At 48.9% G+C, this 21,811-nt stretch overlaps 1 protein-coding gene across 4 annotated transcripts in view; it reads left to right on the top strand.

The window, feature by feature from the left end:
* VCAN (versican) overlaps nt 1-21,811 on the top strand; it is a 187,789-nt gene that overhangs the window by 68,741 nt on the left and 97,237 nt on the right. Inside the window, exon 1 of one of the 4 annotated variants that reach the window (XM_059873229.1) lies at nt 18,649-18,949. The exons of 1 other annotated variant lie outside the window; for it this stretch is intronic. The gene's annotated coding sequence lies outside the window, so the exon portion shown is untranslated. Of the gene's footprint in view, nt 1-18,648; nt 18,950-21,811 lie in introns of those variants that run through there. 2 more of the 4 variants (XM_059873231.1, XM_059873232.1) reach the window with 2 other exon arrangements.

Raw genomic sequence — 21,811 nt, 5'->3', positions numbered from 1 at the left:
ATGTAAGAAAACCTAACACAGAACTAATCCCGATTCTATTGATTTTTGGGGGGGGTTAGGAATTTTTTTTAGCTTGATTTAGATCAGTTTTGATGTAAACTCAAGACAATTGTGTGGGAGGGTGTGTAAGTGGTTGGCCTTTTAGTCAATTCTGGTTTTCACCTGTAGAGACCAGAAATTAACTTAGTAATGCCTGCAGTTAATATATGGAAATTCAAATCACTGATAAAATGAAGCTGATCCATACCTTTACAGCTAATAAAAATAGTGGGTTGTTTTTTTTTAATTTCAATCCTCCACAAACACCTTCTCAGCAACAAGTGCCTGAATTCAAACCAAGTTCTTTTTTGGTTATTAGGCTGATAAATGGCAAATATCTTGGGCATTGGAGAAGATGCTGCCCTACAATCAAACAGGGAAATTGCTTTTATTTCTCGTTCCAGCTGCTGGGTCCATTATTAATGGGAAATAACACCTTTCTGAGCTGTGTTTACTATAGGTGCCCACAGGACATGAATTAGTTGGTTAGAACTGGCTACAAACTTTTTCTGTGAAACACAAAGATGTGGTGACGTTGTAGCATTGTCTAAACTCAAATTTAATTTTTGCCAAGTCATTTGTCTTACCAAAAAAAAAAAAAAAATCCCAGAAAGTCCAGGAAAAGCTGGAAGCAGGAAAAAAATGGAAATTCAAGCATTACTTCAGATTATTTTGGGGATTTCCATTTAGGCAAGATTTTTGTTCCACATTTCCTTTAAGTTAGGAGTCTGAATCCAAAGCAAAGTCATCTTTTAGGAATGAGAACATATTGCTTAATCCCAAAGTAATTTTTGAGTTGACTACAAACGCCAGAATTTGGATCAGCCTGAAATGAACTTTTTTTTGTTTTTATTGTTGTTGTTGTTTTCTTTTGTGTGTTTTTTAATTTGTCCTTTATTTCATTTGTTTCACTCTACCAGTTAAACCCCAAGGATCTGCTCTGTCATCAGCTCTGGTGGCAGGTGGGAAGTGCCACTGGAGGTGCTGGGATTTACCCAAATGGAGAAGTGAGGAGTGGCTGATTTTTCCCCATCCTCCCCAGCCACCCTGACTCTCCTGCCCTTGGGAACTTCTGAATGTGTTTAGGAAAGGTGAAGCACAAAAACTGCTGCAGAGGTGAGGTCATCCTTGAGGAAGAGGTGCCTTAAAAGCTACATCTTTCACCTCCAGCTTTAATAAGTTTTTTCACAGTAAATTTCTATTTTATTATTTGTGTATTTGAAACAGGTTTGGTGTTTGGGTTTTTTCCCCCAAATATCCTGAAGTGTACCTTGCATTGACTAACACCCACTGATGGATATGCCATGCTTGTTGCACCAGGCAAAATGAGACCTTCTTGGTGGGAAAACATCAGATTTTTGGAACTTGACCTCTGTTTAGTTTGGCTTAGCAAGGACCCCTTTGGGACACCCCATTTCATACCTTTCTTTAACTGAGCACAGCTATAGAACTTTTGCTGGCACTGCCTATACCTTTTCCACTGGAGAAAAAAATATGTCATGTTGAAAATTAAAAAAAAAAAAAAAAAAAAAAAAAGAATTCCAATGCTACCATATAATCCAGAGGAGTTTTTGTTACTTCTTAGTTAGCTGGGTTTGCTTGGAGTTCCTTGGGGTGGTTTTTTTTTGGTTTTGTTTTTTTTTTTTTCATAAAAATTCAGTCCCAAACTGGCTGATGAATACTACAGTTGCTTTCAAAACATGGAACAAATGGATTCTACAAACATCGGCCAACAGCTACACTCTGGTATTTGTTTTAAATGCAAGAGACAAGTGTGAGCTGAGAAATTAAAGCCCATAAATCTACCCTGTTCACATTGCCAGTTTATTTAAGTGATACACTGTTATGTTAGTTGAAGTGATCATAGGAGAGTGTTAATAGCAAGTGATTAGTTGCCCAGGCATATTTATTTAAGAAATATAATGGATTAAAAGTCTTCTGGTCAGAGTAGATACTCCATCATCTTTAAAGTAAAATAATTCTTGCAATTTATGGCTCCTTTTGTCATAATTCAGGCTTTAAACCCATGAATCACGACTGAATTGCTGTTGACTGGGCTGTAGGCAGAGAAATTTCTAACGACGATAAAAAGAAAAGGGAAATTTATGATTCCTGAGCCTGTTTTCCTCTGCAGGTTTGAAAAGAGAACACTGAAATGTTCATTTCTAATGTCCCCCTGCCGCCTCTGACATTTTCAAATTTAAAATGACTCTTCACCAGCCGAAAGTGCTACAGCACTTTATGTAATAAAACCATTTGCTTTGCATTTTCAAGTAACTCAGTGGAAAATGATACACATTAAAGAGGCAGCAGTACCATTTCTGTGAGCACTGTGCATTAAACTCTTTTTTTGTTGCATTGACATTCTACATGAGGGTCGTGAATGCAATTCTTGACCCTAAAGTGGTGTGTGTGTGGCTAATTATAATAGCAGAGCATAAAAGGAAAGGGAAAAGAAATTGCAGGTAGTGTGTGCTGGTGTTTCAGCATCCAAAGCCTGCAGAAATGGGGTCGCTGAGGGATGGTTTTGGTCATCAGGATTTCAACTATTTCCCTCATGTTTCTCATGACAGCCTTTTTCACTTCTTTGGCAGGACATGCTGTGGGAATGGCATCTCCACAAGGTTTATTATTTAATGTAGTTCTCACCAGCCGTGGAGCTCCATCAACCTCCAAATGCTGCTGTTTGAAAAGTGGTAACTGTGGAGTCATGGAATGGTTTGGGCTAGACAGGATCTTAGAGCCCATCCAGTGCCATGGCAGGGACAGCTCCCACTGTCCCAGTGTCCAGCCTGGCCTTGGGCACGGCCAGGGATCCAGGGCCTGCCCACCGTGCCAGGGAACAATTCCTCAGTGCCAAGATCCCAGCCAGCCCTGCCCTCTGGCCCTGGGAGCCATTCCCTGGGGGCTGTCCCTGCAGCCCTTGGCCATTGTCTCTGTCCATCTTTGCTGCAGCCCCTTCAGGCCCTGCGAGGCCACCCTGAGCTCAGCCAAAGCTTCTCCTGCCCGGGTGAGCAGTGGCAGCTGTGCCAGCCTTTGCTGCCAGCAGAGCTGCTCCATCCATCCCTCTGCCCATGCTGGAGCCTCCTCTGGCCTGGCTGCAGCAGCTCCAGCTCCTTCCTGGGCTGGCCCAGGGCTGGGGCAGCTCTGCAGGTGGGCTCTGGCTGAGGGGCAGAGGGGCAGAATCCCCCCTGCCCTGCTGCCCACGCTGGGCCCGGCCCGGCACGGGGCTCTGGGCCCAGCACGGGGCTCTGGGCCCAGCACGGGGCTCTGGGCCCAGCACGGGGCTCTGGGCCCGGCCCAGCACAGGGTTTGGGATCCCAGCCCAGCCCCACAGCACCCCCAGGGCTCCTTCACAGAGGATCCCAGGAAGGAGAGGAGGAGGAGGAGGAGGAACTCTCCCCATCCTTGCCCTGCGCCGGTTTGGTGGAGGCCGAGATGTTTTGGGCCTTCTGGGCCCTGAGCACACGCTGTTGTCTCCAATCCGGCTTTTCACTCACATGAACCCCCAAATCCCTCTCTGTCCTCACTGAATTCTTCCCCCAGGCTGTGCCCGTGTGTGAGATTGCCCCAGCACCTGGCCTGGTTCCACCTCCTGAGACCCCCATGGGTCACTTCTGGAGTGTGTCCAGGTCCCTCTGGATGCCACCCTGTCCCTCAGGGGTGTCACTGCACCCTCAGCTCGGTGTCACCTGCAAACTTCTGGGGATGTGCTCCATTCATCTCCTTTGGTGCAGGTGTTGAGTGCCAAGACAGAGCCCTGAGGACTCCCCTGGACACAGAATCTTTGGTGAAGCCACCCTGGCTGTCTCAAAGCAAATGTCAAATCACCTTCTTCTCTTGCACGTACCCTCACATTGCTTCCATGGGGATGTTTCCATGTCCTCCCCAGGAACAGAGGAGAGGCTCACTGCTCTGGAGCTCCCCAGGTCTTCCTTTTCCCCCTTTTCAAAAGCAGGAGTGTTTCCCATTTTCCAGTCACTGGGGGCTTTGCCTGTGTGCTGTGACTTTTCAGATATGATGGTGATGCCTTGTGCAGGCTGCCCTAGAACAGAGGCTGGGCAGAGTCCCAGAATAAAGCAGGGATTGATTCCAAGGATCTCCTCCATGGATGCACCTGGGGCAGCACCAGAGCCCAGCCAGGGCTGCACCCAAGATGACCCAAAATGGCCCCAAAATGGACACGGGGTCTCTCCCTGGGATCAGCTCTGCTCCATTTGCACCTTGCAGTTCATTGTCCCAGCCCAGCTTTAGCCCAGGCACTCCCACCCTGCTTGTTTTTCTCTCTCCAGCCCACGGGGTTTGTGCTCCTGGGCTGAGATCTGGATCATTTGTCCTTGGTGCCCAGCTGGAGCAGGAATTGTTTTGTCTCCCTGCTCTGTGCACAGAGCTCACCATCCCCTAACATGAAGCTCAGACCCACAAACTAAGACAGCACAGAATCTGAAAAATACAAAAGCTACACCTGAGGCAACCATGGAAGGTGGGTTGGCAACACCAGCCAGCTCCCTCAGGGTGCTGGGGCGCATCTCACCAGGCCACAGTGATGCTGTCAGTGTTCATTTCACCAAGTGAGCCCAAATCCTCTCTGCTAGCAGTGGCAGGGGCTTTGCTCTCCTCTCCTTGGCCTTTCTTTCTGACCTCTGCCCTGACAGAATCTCACCTTGTTACTCTTCCTTGCTAAGTCCTGTTCCACCTGTGCCTGGCTCTCCTGACCCCATCTCTACACACCTGAGCCATGTCCCTGTTTTCTTCCCATCTCCCTGCTCCCACTGGCTCTGCATTTCATTCTCACTCCTCAGTCTGAGGAGTTTACAGAAATGAAATTACAGTTGTTGTGGTCTTGATTTCTTTGTGTTGGAGTGGTGAGGTGTGTTTTGTACCACATCCACCTCTGTGTTTTCACAAGGTACTGAATATTTTCCACTTATGTTTTGTCCCTGGAGATGGGTCACCCTTTCAGTGCCAGTGTGGGTGTAGGTTAGGGGTGGGTAACTGGAAAGGCTTTTAGGAATGAATGATAAGATTGATTGGACGATGCCTCAAGCCAGGAAATGGCTGCAATATTAAAATATCTCCTCTTTTTTCCTTTGTCTGGCTGCTGATAGAGTGTCTGTTGCTCTGAAAAAAGGGCTGGATGTACAAGTTTTAATCTGAATAGGTCATTGTGTGAGTCCCCCTCTGTAAGAGCTTTCATTTGCTATCTGGGACCCAGTAATGGAAGTGCTCTGTGTGTGGGAGCACTTCTGGAAGTCAGGAGTATGAAAAACATTCTTGTCTGCCTTGCTGCACAGCGGTGTAAATGTTAATATACGGGCAATATGTGAGCAGAAGGTCTCTAATATCAAATCCTCCTGGATCCACGTGATCTGTGGGGGAACTAAAGCTCCTTTATGCTGAGCACCAGCAGGAGATGTGGTCACAGCTTCTCAATTTTGATCCCATCCGTGTCAGGCCTTTGCTGGAGTCTGTTGAAATCTCTGGTATATCCAGATGAATATGCACAGCCCCATCTCCCAACGTGAAGATTTCAGTCCAAAACTGACCATTTTCCTGAGGCAGTCGTCAGCAAAATGCCCACAAAACTGCACTCCTGCAAGCTTCCCTCCATAAATCCTCCACTCAAAAAACACCTCACCTGTGCACAAAAGAGTGTGTTCGTAGGGTTACCTGTGCCTACCCTAACCACAAAAACCTGTTGGGATTATCAAGGAATTCTTAAATAGAGCTGTGTATTCTTGTGTGTTTAAAATAGTACCTATTTTTCCTGTCACAGGGACACACACACAAAAAAAAAAAAGAATAAAAAGTCAGATTTTGTAGAAGCAGCAAAGGCACCTCCTGCTCATTCTGACAGGCTATTGTACACAAGCTATTAACACATTGATTTGTGGCCCGATAGGATGAATGCCCAGGTGGTCTCTGGCCTCCCAGAGGAGCTCCAGCTCCCTCCCTTCAGGCAAAAAGAACCACTCACTTAGATTAATGCTGCCTTATCTCGGCCTCCTTCAAAGCTAGCCCGAGTCAGAGCGGGGCTCAGCTTTCAGTGGCAAACCCGGAGCTGTGAGCTGAGCCCCCGGACTGGATGTTAATGCAGTTTTTTTGGGTTTTTTCCGAGGGTAAGGTCACGGTGTGTGGTGAACGCCTGCGTGGGCACGGGTGCATGAACTCACACAAACCCCCTGTCCTAGCTGAGCCCTGTTAAATTAATTGTGACATTAAACGAGGAGCTTATTGCTGGCTTCTGGGGAGGCTTAAACGTCTGGCCTTGGAAACAGGCGTTGCAGAAAGATAGCATTTTTCTATTTTAAATGCTTTCAGGTTTCCTTTTATAGAAGCCCGGGCAGAGTCAACATATTCCTTTTGTCTGACCTTTTTGCAGAGCATAAAGCTCTTCAAAGTCAGTGGAAGATTCCTGAGAAAATTCAAAACGCTTCAGATTAAGAGCTAGATATATGTTCTAAAAAGAACAAGAGATAAAAATACCTCCAATGTTTTCTTCTTTTGAAGAATTAGGCTGTTCTAAGACTAAAGTCTAATACTAAAGTCTAATAATAACCAATATGGCAGCAATGAAAACAATGAAAATGTGGTAAAAGTGTAAGTTCTAACTGTGTGGTTACATATACACACCCCACAAGCAAAAAATTGCAAATTAAATCTTAGGAATCCCTTTGGCTTCTTGGGAAATGAGAAAAATAGAAGTTAAGACTTTGATGGCTCCTTGGCAGTAGTAGAGGGAGCACCCTCCTACGAACCAATGAATACTGAAGAATATAAGAAATAATCAATTTTTTTTCTTGATTTAAAACTTTGCTGTCGCTTTTCTGCACAAGCCACTAACTCTTCTTCAAAAATTCTGTCAAAGTGTTCAGAAATACCTTTAGAAATACCTTTCTGTCCCTGTTATGAAGGTTGTCTTATCAGTCCTAAAAGTCAATGAATATCTTTGTAGCTTTTCAGCACCCAAGAATTCCCTGGATAATGAATATATTCCAACAGCAGGACAGGAGCTCCCATGGATGACATTTATATATCCCACAGGCATCTTAATTGTGACCCAAACTACAGTCAACAGCTTTATTATTACTTTATATCTTAGGGGGAATTTTTAAGCTATCTCCTAAATTTATCTTTATTATCTGTGCAACAGTTTAAAGACTTCCTCAACCTTCCTACCTAAGAAAAGAGCTTTATTGTGCTCAGCTTCCTTTGCTGAGGCAGAATTAGCCCCGTTTCGTGTCAAAACAAACATTTTTAGCACAAAGCAATGAAAGTGTAAATCTCTCCTTCCTCTGTTAGCCCTGCCCAGCCCTCCCCTCACAGTCCCTAAATTCAGTTAGGGGGAGCAAGGGCTGTGGAGCAGACACCAGCAGGGGCTTTAGTACCCATGACTCAGTGCCCCTCGTGCTGATGGAAGCAATTATGATCCCAGAGGCAGCGTCAGTGCTGCTGAGTGCCCCTCGGACACAATCAGCCCCTGGGGAATTTGGAGAACCCCCTGTGGGAGTAGATGTTGACAAGACCTCAAGTCCTGCTCTCCATCAGCACCCAGAGGTACCGCAGGGGTTGGTGTGTGTGGGACCTCAAACTCTGCCCAAAAGCCAGGGTTTTCTCAGCTTTTGAGTCAAAATAGGAGGAGTGTTTGCCCAAGAGAGGGAGAGGCCCTGGCAGGAAGCAGGGGTGTTGCACATTCAAGAAAGACGGGTATGAACAGAAGGGGCTGGGCAAACTCTGCATGGAGAAGCAAAGCTCCATGGAAGGATTTCTACAGCTGCTGCTGACAAGGACAGCAGGTTTTCCAGGGACTTCACTGGTCCCAAAGCACCTCTCCAGAGGGTCTGCTGGAGTTCTGCCTCCCTACAGCCCTCTCAGGCATCCAGTATCCCACTGCCTGCCCAGGGAACAATCACTACCGCAAACAAATCCAAGTCTTCAGATCCAGAACCCTTCCCAGGGACCTCACCAGTGTTAGAGCCCTTGGTTTAAGCCCCATATTCACAATCTGGAACTCGCTTTTTCTCCCCAGCTTTCAAGTATTGTAGGGAATAAAAGCGCCCTCACCTTTTATCCACCCAGCATTTTGCACCAAGCTTTTATTCCTTTTTTATTTCTTGCACACCTGGGTTGCACATAAGGCTATTATGGCAGAGTGTGGCTGCCGTGACATAATTAGAGTTTGCTAATAAGGCACAGGACCTGCAGTACAAAGTGGCGCAGTGAAAGTCCTCAGTGAGATGCTGAAAGCAGCAGAATGGGCTGGAATATGTTAGGAAGTTTTAACAGGCATTAATCCTGGGGGATACTCGGGGGCAGGAACAATCCAAGCTTCTGTGAATCGGAGTGAAATGATTGCAAGGGAGCAGAGGTTACACTGCGTGGAGGGTTTTGCTAGAAACCACTCAGACTTTCAGAGCATGGAAAACAAAATTGCAGCAAAATGAGCAAAACCTGAGAGGAATTTTTCAAGCCTCTCTTTGTGTTGCTTTAAGCCTGTGAGAATTTAAATTGTTCCACAAGTGGGAAATTATCTCGTTCCGTTTTTTTATTAAAAAAACACACAAACATCTCTGTGGCACTGAGCATCTCAAGGCACTCAACAGAAAATCATGCAGACCCTGCTCTGAAAACAAAGGTCTCAATCCTCATGAGACAGCACAAGAATATCTAACACAGCTAAACACAGAGGAAAAGGGCTGGGCACAAAAAAGCATGCAAGACTTGGCAAATTCAAGTGTTGCAAAGTCGAAAGCTTCAATTTCACCAGAAAAAAGAAAAAAATTGGGACTAGCAAAGATGGATGGATAAAAAGTGAAAGGGGCAATGGGAGTGTGCAGGTAGGAGTGGATATCTGGTTGCATCACAGATGATAAAGTATAAACACAGTGGTGCACAGTTAAAAAAAAAAAAAAAAGGGAAAAAGAAGTAAAAATCTCCTCTCATGCCCTTTTCCCATTTGCATCCCACATGCTTCCGCTGAGCCACTCGGGGCTGTGTAAAAGAGCCCACTGTTCACCAGCAACTGGGGAGCCAGGGGCGGCTCCTGGGCCTGGAAAAAGCCACATTTCACTTATCTTTCCTCCCCTCCTCGCGCCCAGATGCTTTGCAAAACAAACAAACTACATATCTACATATCATAGCCAAAACTGCGTATCAGACTACATCCACTGAAAGCCTCACTGTCTGGGGCTCTGGGGTTCAGCAAACCTTGGCTGGGCTGTCCTCTGAGCCTGCTGCTTGATTTATGTTTTCAGATGGAAACTATATGAAGCTCTTAGTTATGCCTGGTTTTCTGCCAAAAAATCAGTTTGACCTAAACTGGGCTTTATAGAAACCTAAAGTGCAAGGTGAAGTGTCACATAATCCACAGTAAAACCTGGGTCTATTTACTTTTTTTTTTTTAATAATGAAAGCGTACATTTTCTTAGACTGAACTGTGAAGTTTTCACTCATTTTTAGACTTTCTCTGTGGCTGCTGTGAGAGGAGTAGCTGGAAGACCCAAATTGGCTTTCCTGTCTTGTCTTTTTTTTGTGTCACATTGGTGGAGTCTGATACCAAGGCAACGAAGAGGGAATGAACTGGGACCAAAAATCGTCTGTTTTCAGTAACAAGCACTATCTCTAGAGGGAAGGACCCAACTTTACACATGTGTAGGAGGCTAAGGAATTCTGACAGAAGCAAAGTAATCACTGTGAGGCTCAGAGCATCTTAGGAAAAAAAAAAAAAGAAGAAGAAAAGCGGGGGGATAAGATGAAAAATAAGAAGCTGAGACAGAGAATACTCACCAGTCAGTCGCGCCTTTAAAAAAATATATTGTGCATCAGGTTCCGTGCCCTGTGGCCGATCAAACAGAGCGGGCGATGCTCATTAGCGGCGGCAGACGTGCGTTAATTACTGTAATTTGTAGGATGGGAAGTGCCACCTAGTGGCAAGGAGCGCTCCGCCGCGGGAGCGCATCCCGAATCCTGCATCCCGCACACCACATCCCTCATTCCGCACCCCACATCCCACATCTCGCATCTTGCATTCCACATCCCGTATCCCGCATCTCGCATCCCACACCCTGCATCCCATATCTCATATCCCACACCCTGCATCCCTCATCCTGCACACAATATCCCGCATCCTGCACCCTGCATCCCGTATCCCACATCCCACACCCTGCATCCGTCATCCCCCATCCTGCATCTCACATCCTGCATCCTGCACCTCGCATCCTGCATCCTGCACTCCGCATCCCACAACCCTCATCCCCATCCCGCATCCCATATCCCCCACCCTGCATCCCGCACCCTGCATCCCAAATCCCACATCCCACACTTGGTATCCTGCACCCACGCTGCCAGGGGTGCCCCAAATGTGCCAAGGCCTCCCAACTAACGCAGCCTGTTAATGGTTTATCAAGTGCCACTGGGAATCCCGGCTCCAGGCAAACACAAGAGGCCTCCTAGTCTAATTTAGCTGGGACAATGGGTCCCAGAGACCCAAGATGGATATCCCCCATGCAGATGCATTCCTTTTAATTCTGTTTGGTTTACCAAATAGGAATTCCTCCAGGAAACCTCAACAAAGAAGTGGATTAATGAGAACCCTAGCAGAGAGTGTTTGCTGTATAAGCAATTCCGAGCCTAAGTAAAGCAAGGGGCAAAGTCTGATCAGCGTTCAGTACCAAACTCAAATAAATTCTGACAGAAGTGGGTGAAAAATGTGCCAGCTGCAGGTCAGCAAGAAATGCTAACAACCCTCAAACACTCGCCTGCCTACTTTCATTAAAAAGCAAACAGGGAGAAAAATAAACACTTATTTTCCCCCTGCCTTTTGTTGCTCAGTGGAGTTTGTTTTGACACTCGTCCTCCCTCAGCTGTAGTGTCTCCTGGTTTCCCTTGTTCTCATGGCATCTGGCTGGTCCTCAACCCCCTTTTCCTCTGCCTGGGCAGCTCCCTCTGCCAGGTCCATTCCTTGTTTCTGCTGTTCCAAAGGCTCCTCAAATTCCCTGTTTTCTTTTCATGCACAGAAGAAGGAAGACCCTCCCATCCCAAGCTGCTTCCTTGGACTGTGGCAGGGAGATCCTCTCTTCTTGGACTGTCCTGGGTCTGCAGTGCTAAAACTCGCTCTCTGGAAAGATGGAGGTTGTTGTGCTTCAGAGAGCTTTGTTGTAGCACCTTGGTCATAAACATCTTGAAATGGTAAAGCTAATTGTTCACTGGACACAAAAGAAATTGAGATATTCTGTGGTGCTGGTGGGGCTGAAGATGTGAAACAGGGGAAACTGGGCACCATTACTACTGGTCCCAGTAGAAACATTTCAACCCTGCAGCTTCCCCCATCCCTGGTGCATTTGAACCAGAGGAAGGAGAAGATAAGAGGGTAATCAAACAGCTCCTTCCTGTGGTGGGGGAAAGGAGGTAGCCTGTGCAAGGAGGTAGCCAAGGCCAACAACATGAAAAAGAAATACATCACCTCCCCATCTGAGCAGACCTGGACCCCTTCTCATCCTTCAAAATCAAACACCAGGCAGGTGGATATATGCATATCCATATTTATGCTTTCTTGGCTCACAGGACCATTGGGAAGTACCAGCAGCCATGACAAAACTTCCATATGGCAGAATCTTTTGCATAGTCTTGGGGAGACCTCGTGCCCAGAGCGTGAGAGCCCCTTATCTGCTCCTCACCAGCCCCTTTTGCCGACTCACCACCCCAAAAAGATATCAGAGGCTGCTTTCTGAGCACTTCTGGACATGGAAATGTCCAAAGCTTCTGGATATAGTGCAGGGTTGTGCTCAGCCAGGTGATGGGAGAACCCCTCTGTTGCACTCACAGTAAGAGTAGATTCACTTGCATTAGTATGGAAAAATCTCACAAAGTTTATGGCATTTCTGTCTGCTTTTATGCTAAAAAGGGCATCTTTTAGCTCCTACAGCCAATGCAATGAATGCTAACATTGTTCCCATTCTCCCTCATCCTGGGAGACCCAACTTGCTGCAACAGAGAAAACCTTTCACTGAATGTCTGGATACCAGAAACACTTCTTTTTATCCTTCCTTTAGCAGATAGAGGATAAAAATGGCATGTGTCTCACCAAAACTTGGTGAGAAACCCTTGATGGCAGCCAAGACCGAGTTATAGCAGAGACCTGGGAATGCTGTGGGGAGAACATGGAGCTTGAAGCTCTCGGAGTACATCACAAATCAGTTCTCACTCCTTGACTGTACTGGGCAAAGCACTGGGCACCTCTTCCTCACAAACAGTATGATTATTTATCCAATCACTTTTTTTTTCTTTTCTGTCTCTGATTATTTTTATTTGGTGTTTAGGTCTTCAGGACAAAGTTACTTCATCTTTCTAAACTTTTCTCTGCTCCCACTACTATTCATGCTCTGTGTAAAACTCAAACGAGGTTCAAGAATGTTACATTTCCTAAGCTAAGGCCTTCAAAAAACTAAAAAAAATCATTAAAAATTAGAGAATATTCAACAAAGTAGGGTAGTTTTCAACAGAGAGGGACTGAATTTTTCTCTCTGCTTTCATACCCATTCTTTTCCCACTGAACAAAAAAAAGCTACCATTTCATTCATCTGAAGTGATAAGTTCTTTTGGGGGGCAAATGTTTACAGCTATCCCAAGAGTCTTATAAGTTGTTCCAAGACATATTTGCAGACATCCCCAGCCCCTTTTTTTCTGTTGTTGTGGTTTATATATTATTTTGTTTGTTTGTTTTAAATGGTATTATGACAGGCATATATCTTGGACATGTCTGAGAGCCGATCAAAAGTTGGGAGATGCCAGGGCAGGATCAGATCTTTAAACCCAAATTTACTCTGTTTTACTCAAGGTGGGCTGTGACTCTTCCTGTAGACATGTATGCTTTCATCCTTCCCTGCCTGCTAACAGCTACCAAGATTTCCACCTTTCTATTTCAATCAACAAAAAGGAGTCCTCAAGTAAAAGCAGAGATTTTCCTGAAGGGGGGGGAAGGAAAAGCCTAAACTCCCTCCTTCCTCCACTTTTTAGGATGTTCCCAATCTATCTAATTACTTTGCTTCCCCTTCACACACAGCCAAGGAGAAGAAACTGTTGACTGACACTTGTGGAGTTAGCAGGATCTTTCCAGTGACTTCAGTAGGTTTTGGATTAATCACACTGTGAATGTTTGTTATTGCTTTAGCCAAGGATGAGAAGGCCCAGGAAGAGAAGATTAGTTAAGAAAATCTCTCTTAATCCATTTCAAGAGTTTGCCCTATCAGTGTGGCACCAGACCCAGCGAGTTTATTCTTTGCACAATGGTAGTACCTTCATATCATAAAGAAAAAAAGCGAAAAACGAAAATAAAGAGTATGAAAGACTCATTTCTTTTGGTAACAGCAAGAGAACAAACACATTTGATTATTCAGGATTACTTCTGCACTCAAGTTTATGATGCAGCCACAGAGTTATCAAAACCAAAATAATGCATGCCCAGGATGGAGTTTTATCAGAGGAAGCCCAGGACAGCACGGATTAGCACAACACTTGACTATGGCTCAGGCCACCCTGTACTGATAAATTTCTCTTCCCCTTTCTTGCCTTGTGCTGAGTATGGTCCTCACAGGGATCAGCCCTGAGAAGGACCTAGGTGGTGACCTGCCCACACTGACCACTCCTCCCCAAAATCACAAAGCAGCCATTCTCTGAGGAGCCAGACCCCGCTGTGGGAAGCAGGCTGTTCTTTCAGCGTGACCTGGAGACACAGCCTGACACTTACACCAGCCAGAACCAAAAACCACCAGCTTCCTGACACAGCTTTTGGGGGGATTAGCTGTGGAAACATAAAACATCCCAGTCTGGCCCCTTGTCCTTGGACTCAAGGCAGAAACACTGAGTCAGAACAGAAGGCAGCATCAGAGCACAGGAGGAAAACATCATTGCCTTTGCCATCATCATCCAGTGCTGCTGAAAGCCTGGACCTTCTCCTGATAAATCCTGTCCTGGAAACTGACTATCTCAGTGCAGATAGTGCCGTGTCTGCATCATTACATTTAATGCAGAAATAATACCTAACCATCAATTGTGGCTTGTTCTGCTACCAAATGAAACACTCTATTCATGGTTTTTCATAGCTGAGTGCTCTCCCCTCTGCTGAAGAAATATGGAGCAAAAATAGGTGGAGAAGGGTTTTGCCACAAAAGAAACATTGACATAAGCCATCAAGTGTTTTGTTTGAGAAAGCGGTTGTGTACACTATGGTTACCACTGCTGCTAAGCCTGACTCCTTTGGAGAGTTTTAATTTGCCTCTGAAAACATATTTCACTCGAAGCGTAGGAAAGAGAAGTACTGGGGGAAAAAAAGCTTTTCTGAAACGTGGAATCTGAGAACTTGCAAAAAGTTCTATTGTTTCGGGAGATTCTGTGGTTTCTTGAAAACACATTGGGGTTTAGATAACTGAATCACTGCAGAATAGGGAAGCAGCCTACATATCTGTACCTTTGAGAGGCAAACTGGGGCAATGGACTCATTTTCAGCACAGCTGCCATGGCACAGCCCTTTGCAAGTAGATGGGAGTGGGAGGCTGGACCCTCAGAGCCACTGGCCAGGTGGAATAACTTTGAAAGGATCTTTGATTTCACTCAAACTGACCTTAGTGCTGCTGACATCTAAATTACATGAATTATTTCCTTTATTTAAAAAAAAAAAGTTTTTTCACACACAGCAGCTCAGGAGGAAAAAAAAAAAGCACAGAAGAGACAAAGAAAAGGTGATTGTGAAGCCACTAAAGATAGCTTAAGAGAACCTATGCCAGACAAATTAGATTTTCCCTGAGAGACTGTGTTTCAGGACCACAATATTCTTTAGTGATGGGAAGCGTTTTTTTTCCACAGATGTTCAGTTTGATATTTGCACATTGACTGTAGCCATGGTCTAATTAATTTCAGATATTTGAAAACAATGGTTTCTCATAAAGAACCATTTAGGGCCTGTGTTTCACATTTAAAATGATAATCATTGTTGAGTCAGTAACATAAAACCTGTGCTTAAGAAGTGTGTAATGAAAATAGTATTTTCTTCATCTCTGGACTACGACGTAGCTGGGAGGATTATTTTTTTTTCTCGAGTGATATTGCTTTAGGATGGAGACAAAGCCTAAACATTTTCCCTTTTGTTGGGTTTTTCACAAATCCGAACATCTGAAAACAATGATTTGTCATGGGAGACTTTGGCAGCCTGAGCAAAGGTTTTACTGTTTCTACTTTGCCTAAAATATTTACAAAGAAAAGTATCTGACATTCACAGTAAATCAGACAACGTTTCAGGCCCCTGACATAACCCATGGAGGCAGTTTGCGTGGTCTCCAAGAGGAGGAAAGGAGATCCCCTTTCTGGACGGTTTTTTGGTTCAGTGCAGAGAGCTTGGCTCCCGGAGAAGGTGGGGAGGGTTAAATAAAATGAGATGAAAACACCAAGGGGCTACAGCGGTCTGTTTTTCCAGCTTGATCCGCTCCTCACTTTCCCCAGTCATCCCGATAAGCCCCGAGGGTCTCCGGTGTAACACACCCTCCTTCCTCCGGGGTTTGCTCTCCCTGGCGGGCTGGGGATGCCCAGGAGGAGTTCCTCATCCCTCCCTTCCCAGCCCCGCAGGAGCCCCGCGCCCACCCCGCCCGTGCCTTTGTTTGGCCAGCCCCAAACCTCCCCCGTGCCCAGAAACCTCCATCCCACCGCGGGAAGGGCAGGGGGAGCGCGGAGCCCCCCGCCCGCCTCCTCTCCTTGTGGCCCCGCCGCCGGCAGGGTGAGGAAGGGGAGGCTCCGCTCCTCCAGCCCCGGGGCCCCGAGGCTCCGCGGGGGCTCCGGGCGCTCCGCGCCGGGCGGAGAGGAGGAAGAGGAGGAGGAGGAGGAGCTGGAGGAAGGCGGGGAGGGGGCTAGGGAGGAGGGGGAAGGGGTGGGGGTTCTGCATCCTCCGCTTTCTTCCCAGCTCCGAGACGGAGCGGCTTTGGCCGGCCGGTTCCCATCAGAGCTCCGGCAGCCGGGCGGTGGGAAAGGGAAGGGGAGGGGGGAAAGGAAAGGGGAGGGGGGAAGGGGTCTTTTCTCTTTAAAGAAATAATATATTTTCTTTTCCATTGTGAAAAAGAAAATAGAGGTGCCAGCAGCGAGCCGACCCGAGGCTGGTTAGCCCCGGGCTATTACTACTGGTTGCTTCTTGCTAGTGCTTGTAGGGCAGAAAGCTGCGCTACCCCCCGGCCCTACTCCTTGTTCAGGATTCTGGTCAGACTCAGGATCTCCCCATCCCCGGGAGGGGTGGCCAGGGCTTCAGCTGGACACCAGCACAGCACAGCGGGAGCAGAAACCTGCAGCTTCCCCTCGTGGAGCTGTGCTGCTGCAGCCACAGCTGCGAGAGGATGCTCCGCAACATTCACCCTCTTCCTACCCTTTGCCAGGAGCAGTTCAGTCTCCGGTGGACAAGGGTCACGGGGGGGATGAAGAAGCAAGCTCAAGGCTGCAGAAGTGGCTCCTCCTCTGCTAAATGTCACCTCTCCTGCCTGAAGCCAAGGCAGGAAGCAGAGTAGGACCAGGTGAAGCTGGAAGCTGGGGCCACTGAAGGCTAAAGGTGCAGCTTGACTGTGGTGCCTGGTTATTTAGAAGTTCCTAGAGTGTCCTGGAAGGTGGCCTGGACAAAGGGATCCCCCATCACCCAATGCCATGGGGGATGTCCTGCTCTCCTTTCCAGAGGCTGGGATGGCAGCAGGATGGTCTCCCACCTCTTCACCTAGAAAAAGGAGTGGGCTAGAGAGATTCCTGCCTTACACCCATGTCTTCAGAAGGTTTGTCTGCAGCCTGGGAAGGCTGAGATTGTGTGGGGAGAGGGAACAGTGCCCTCACTGTGCGTCTCACCCAACCCCCTTACGTCTGGGAGGGCAGAAGAACCAGTGTGGGAGAGATTCAACATCAGTGTCCTCCTTTCATCACAACACTGTGCAGAGGAAGTGTGCACTGCCTCAGCAGTGACACTGGCGAGGAAGGCAAGGCTACCAAAAACAGGAACTGTGTGAATTTGCTTTAAACACCCTCAAAAAAAACGTGCCCACAACTGTTTGTAGTGCCTGTTTGAAAAGAGAGTGTTGTCAGCTCTTCTGACGCATGATTTCAAGGATTTCAAGGATTCAGAAAGTTTCAAGGACTGAGAAACCTTGTCCCAGAGTGGGGCGGGTCCGGTGTGTGGAGGTGTGGTAGTGCCCAGAGGAACGTGCACCATGCAGGGTTGACCCAGGCATGATGAACTGGGGGGACTGGTGCTGCTGGGAGGTGGCACTGGTGGGAGAGAAGCATCTCTTCAACATCCCAAGTAAGCAATTGTGTATTTACTCTGTGTAAGGAGGGAAAACAAAGAAGATCTGCAAGCTGAGATAAGGTTTTCAGCCAGCGCTCCAGCTCTGCTCACCCAGGCCACAGCTCACACAAAGCTGATCTGGCTTAAGCTTCCAGGTCTCCATTTCTCCCTGCTTGGCTGTCATCTCTTTCACCTCCCGCCCCTCCAACTTGGCACCGAGGTCTGTCTTTGGAAACAAGGGCTTTGGGCTTGTCTGAAATCCTCTGTCAGTGTAACTCTGGGGACACAGCAGCTGGAACAGTAACAGCGAGAGGAGCTGAAGGAAAACTCCTTCTGCCTCTTCCTAGTGTTCCTACCTGGGGCTGCCAAAAACGTGCCCAGAGCAGTGCAATCAGACACACCTATTTCTCCAGGCTTTTCTTTTCTGGCTCCAGCTTTACACCTTCCTGGAGGAGGGGGACTTCTGGCATCTGCTTCTCTGAGAGGGAGCACGCCAGAGGAGCTGCTCCTGCCAGCGTTTTGTGCTTGGTGAGGGTGCCTTAAATGTCTCCCACATTCTGAGATAGCTACATTTTGGGATGGGGGATGCCTGGAGAGCACATCAGACCCTTTATGAACCGGTGAACATCCCTTGTAAAAGGGTGGTTAAGAGTTCCACTTATGACTTCATCTCTGAGAGGTTTGGACAGCAAACACAGAGTCTAATCTTAAAAAAAAAAAAAAAAATAGAAAAGGAAAAAAAAGAAAAAGAAAGTGGCTGGAGATGCATGGGTGGAGAAGCTTGGCTCGGGCGGCTGCCGATGTGAAGCTGCCTGTGAATTGGCATCGGCGGGGGAAGTTTGGAACCAGCATCAATTTATTCTTTCATTGCAACCTCCACTGAGACTGGGGAGGCAAAGGGGAAAAAGGCATTTCGGTCCCAGTCACTTTCCCCATTTCAACCGGCTTCGGGAGCCAGGGTGGAGGAGGTCTCTCCATTCTCTTCCCGGTTAATTGTCTAATTGGGGAACAATGCGCCTCTCGCACCCGCCTGCCCCTCTCCGGAGGGCTCCGGGCGACTCGGACGGACCCGTCCCGCAGCACCGGGCTGTGGGTCCCCGCTCCGGGTCTGGGGGCCGGAGGGAGCCCCGAGGGGGCGGCCGGGCCAGGCCGGGCCGTGCCGGGCCGGGGGCGGGGGGGCCCCGCTCGTTGGAGGCAGGCGCTGGGGGCTCTCCTGCGCCCAGCTGCTGCGGGAGCTTTGGAAATTGCAAGGAGGCTCTCGCAGAGCTTGTGAACCCTCCTCTCCCCGAGCCAGCGCCCCTCCTCTGCAGCGCTGACGGTACAACGATATAATAATGATGGGTGGCTGAGGCTCGCATTTGAACTTGCAGGCTCGCTCCCTTTGCCCACTGCTCGGTCCCGGCTCCGCCGCTCGGAGTCAGGTGCTCGCCGGCGGGAAGCGAGCGAAGGAGGGGAGACCGAGCTCCGGCACAAGGGGAGAGCCCGGAACCACCGGCTCCTTCCAGCACTAACGAGGGGATTTACTCTTTCATGCGGCCACTGGGATCTCTGGACTAGCCCAGCCACCACGTTGTGATTTTTTGCTATCTCTGCAATACGCTACCTTTTAAGGTAACTATAACTGTTTTATTGCGGGTTGGTTTGTAGTGTTTGGTTTTTTTTTTTTTTTTTTGGTCTTTTCCCCCCTTTCTTCTATAGTTTGACTGCCAGCAAACACCTAGTCTAAGATTTAAAACAATTGTTTTACTGCTTGCACCAACAAAGAGTTTGAACTGCAAATCTTAAGCGGGAGGGAATAGCGATGATTGGTGAATTTAAACAACCTGGGGTGAGTTCAACGACACGCGGGGGAAGAGGAGAAGGAGGGATGCTCGGGATCCGACCAAAAAAAAAAAAAAAAAAAAAAAAAAGAAAAAAAAAGAAAAGAAAAAACCGGTGCAAAGAGGAGAACAAAGAAAACTAGGGAATAGAAGACTTTGGGGTGGGAGCCCTGACAAGAGTGTTCGGTGCTGGTGGCTTGGATGGCTGGGAAGGTAGAGCCGCACCTTGGCGTGCGCCGGGGCTCCGGAGGGGAACGGGAGGAAGCTCTTCCTTACGGGTGTTAAGTACACAAAGCGCCCGTGAGGCAGGAGCGACGAGAACGGACCTTTCCCTTCGGCCACCAGTTTTGTAGCGCTGGGAAAAGCGTGCGCTCTGTGTCCTCCACTCCTGCGTGCTCCCCACATCCCCTTTTTTTTTTTTTTTTTTTTTTTTTTTTCCCCCTCCAATCCCTTCCCCTGATGTTCCTGGAAAGCTGCTCGCAGGGCAGAGCGGCTCTGAGGTGCTCAGCATCTCTCCAGAGGAGCCGGCGAGCAGCGTGCCCCGAACCACATTTTCTCTGCGGAAAGGGGGGCAGTGGGTGAAGAGGAGGAGGAGGTGGATCGCAAGGTCAGTGGAGCAAAACGCCCCCTCTTACACCCACGTCCACTTTCTGGGGCACGGGCTTTGCCTTCCCCCTCCGCTGCCAGGGATTTCGCCTTTGTGTTACAAAGGAAAAGAAGTGAGAGCACGGTGGAGGGCAAGCGGGGAGTTCCGACGGCGGGAAGGAGCGGCTCTGCGTGTGTGTGAGTGAATGTGTGTGTGAGTGAGTGTGTGAGCGGGGACGGCAGCGGGACCGCGGGCAGCCTCTGCCGGCCCCCGGCCCCGTCCCCACACAAAGGGGCGGCGGGCAGCGGGCGGGGGCCGCCCCTCATTGTCCCTCATTGTCCCCCTGGTCACGTCCTCCCGGCCACCCCCTCTCCCTCCCTTCCTCCTTGCACCGGCTTTCGGGATTAAGCCCCCATGGCTTTTCTCTTTTTTCCTCTTTTCTTTTTTGCTTTTTCTTTTCCCCTTCTTATCACCCGCTTCCCTCGGTTTTTCTTCCTTTCCCCCATTCTCTTCCTTCCTCCTTTTCTCCTTCTTTCCCTTCCTCCCTTTTTCCCCTCCTTCCTTTCTTTTCCCCCTTTTCTTATTTCTTTACCCTATTTTCCTCTTTCACCTTCTTTTTGTTTCCCCCCTCCTCCTCTTTCTTCCTCTTCCCTACCCATTTTTGCCTCCCTTTTCCCCTTCTTGCCCTGTCCCTCCCTTTTCCTCCCTTCTCCTTTTTTCCCCTTTCCCTCCCTTTTTTCCCTTTCCTTCCCTTTCCCTCCTTTTTCTCCTCCTCCCTCCACCTTCCCCTCCCCTTTTCTTTTCTTTTTTTTTTTTTTTTGTTAATTGAGGCGTGAGCGTCGAAACGCGCTGCAAAAAATAAAAAACCCAAAAACCCCCAAAACACAGAAACCAAACCAAAAACCCATCCCGAGATGGGAGAGCGTAACCGTTGGGTGGGTTCAGTGATTGCTTTTATATCCGTGCCTTTTTTATTTAATCCTTTTCTCCTTTTTTTCCCTGGCCTTTCGCTCTGAGCGAAAGGGGAAGTTTCCTCCCCCACAAGGAACGAGTGAGGCTCGGCGGGGCGAGCCCGGGACGGGGCGGGCGCTGCCCCGCGCTGCCGGGGCGGGGGGAAGCTGTGGCAGGGCTGGGCTTTGGGGGGGGTCTCCGTGTCGCTTGTCCGCCGGGAGTCACGGGCTGAGTGCCGGTTTTGGGGCGGGGGGCTCGGTTCCGCGTTGGGCCCGCGGGTTCGGTCCCGGTTTGGGGTCGCGGGCCTGGTGCCGGCCCGGGGGCGCGGCCGCTGTCGAGGAACGGGGCGGGCGCGGCGGCCCCGCGGCGCCCCCGGGCGGCGAGCGGCGGCATGGCAGCTCCCGCGGCCACCGGTTTCCCGCCAGAGGGCTCCGGGCCCGTCACCGTGAGGGGAAAAAAGGCACCCCCCACCCCCAAATTACCGCCGTAATAAAATAATGTTAAATACGCAACACCCCCTCGATAAAAGCCGCTGTCTCCGCTGTTCCTCGCACCCTGGGAGTCTTCTACACAAGAAATGGGTACAGAGGAGGCTCCAGCATGGGCAGAGGGATGGATGGAGCAGCTCTGCTGGCAGCAAAGGCTGGCACAGCTGCCACTGCTCACCCGGGCAGGAGAAGCTTTGGCTGAGCTCAGGGTGGCCTCGCAGGGCCTGAAGGGGCTGCAGCAAAGATGGACAGAGACAATTGCCAAGGGCTGCAGGGACAGCCCCCAGGGAATGGCTCCCAGGGCCAGAGGGCAGGGCTGGCTGGGATCTTGGCACTGAGGAATTGTTCCCTGGCAGGGTGGGCAGGCCCTGGATCCCTGGCAGTGCCCAAGGCCAGGCTGGACACTGGGACAGTGGGAGCTGTCCCTGCCATGGCAGTGGGTTGCACTGGATGAATACTTAAGGCCCCTTCCCGGCCAAACTATTCTGTGAGTCTGTGTTTCTGTGGTGCTGGAGCAGGCAGTGCCCGATGGGCAGTGCTGGGCAGTGGGGTGGGACTGGCACCTTTCTGACTCTGGGCAGCCCCTCAGTGCCTGGGCTCAAGGCGTGAGGTGGCACTGCGGCTGTGG

The sequence above is a fragment of the Haemorhous mexicanus genome, chromosome Z (assembly GCF_027477595.1).
Source record: "Haemorhous mexicanus isolate bHaeMex1 chromosome Z, bHaeMex1.pri, whole genome shotgun sequence".
NCBI lineage: Eukaryota > Metazoa > Chordata > Aves > Passeriformes > Fringillidae > Haemorhous > Haemorhous mexicanus.
Note: the sequence above shows the minus strand (reverse complement) of the source record. Positions and strands in the feature narration are given on the sequence as shown.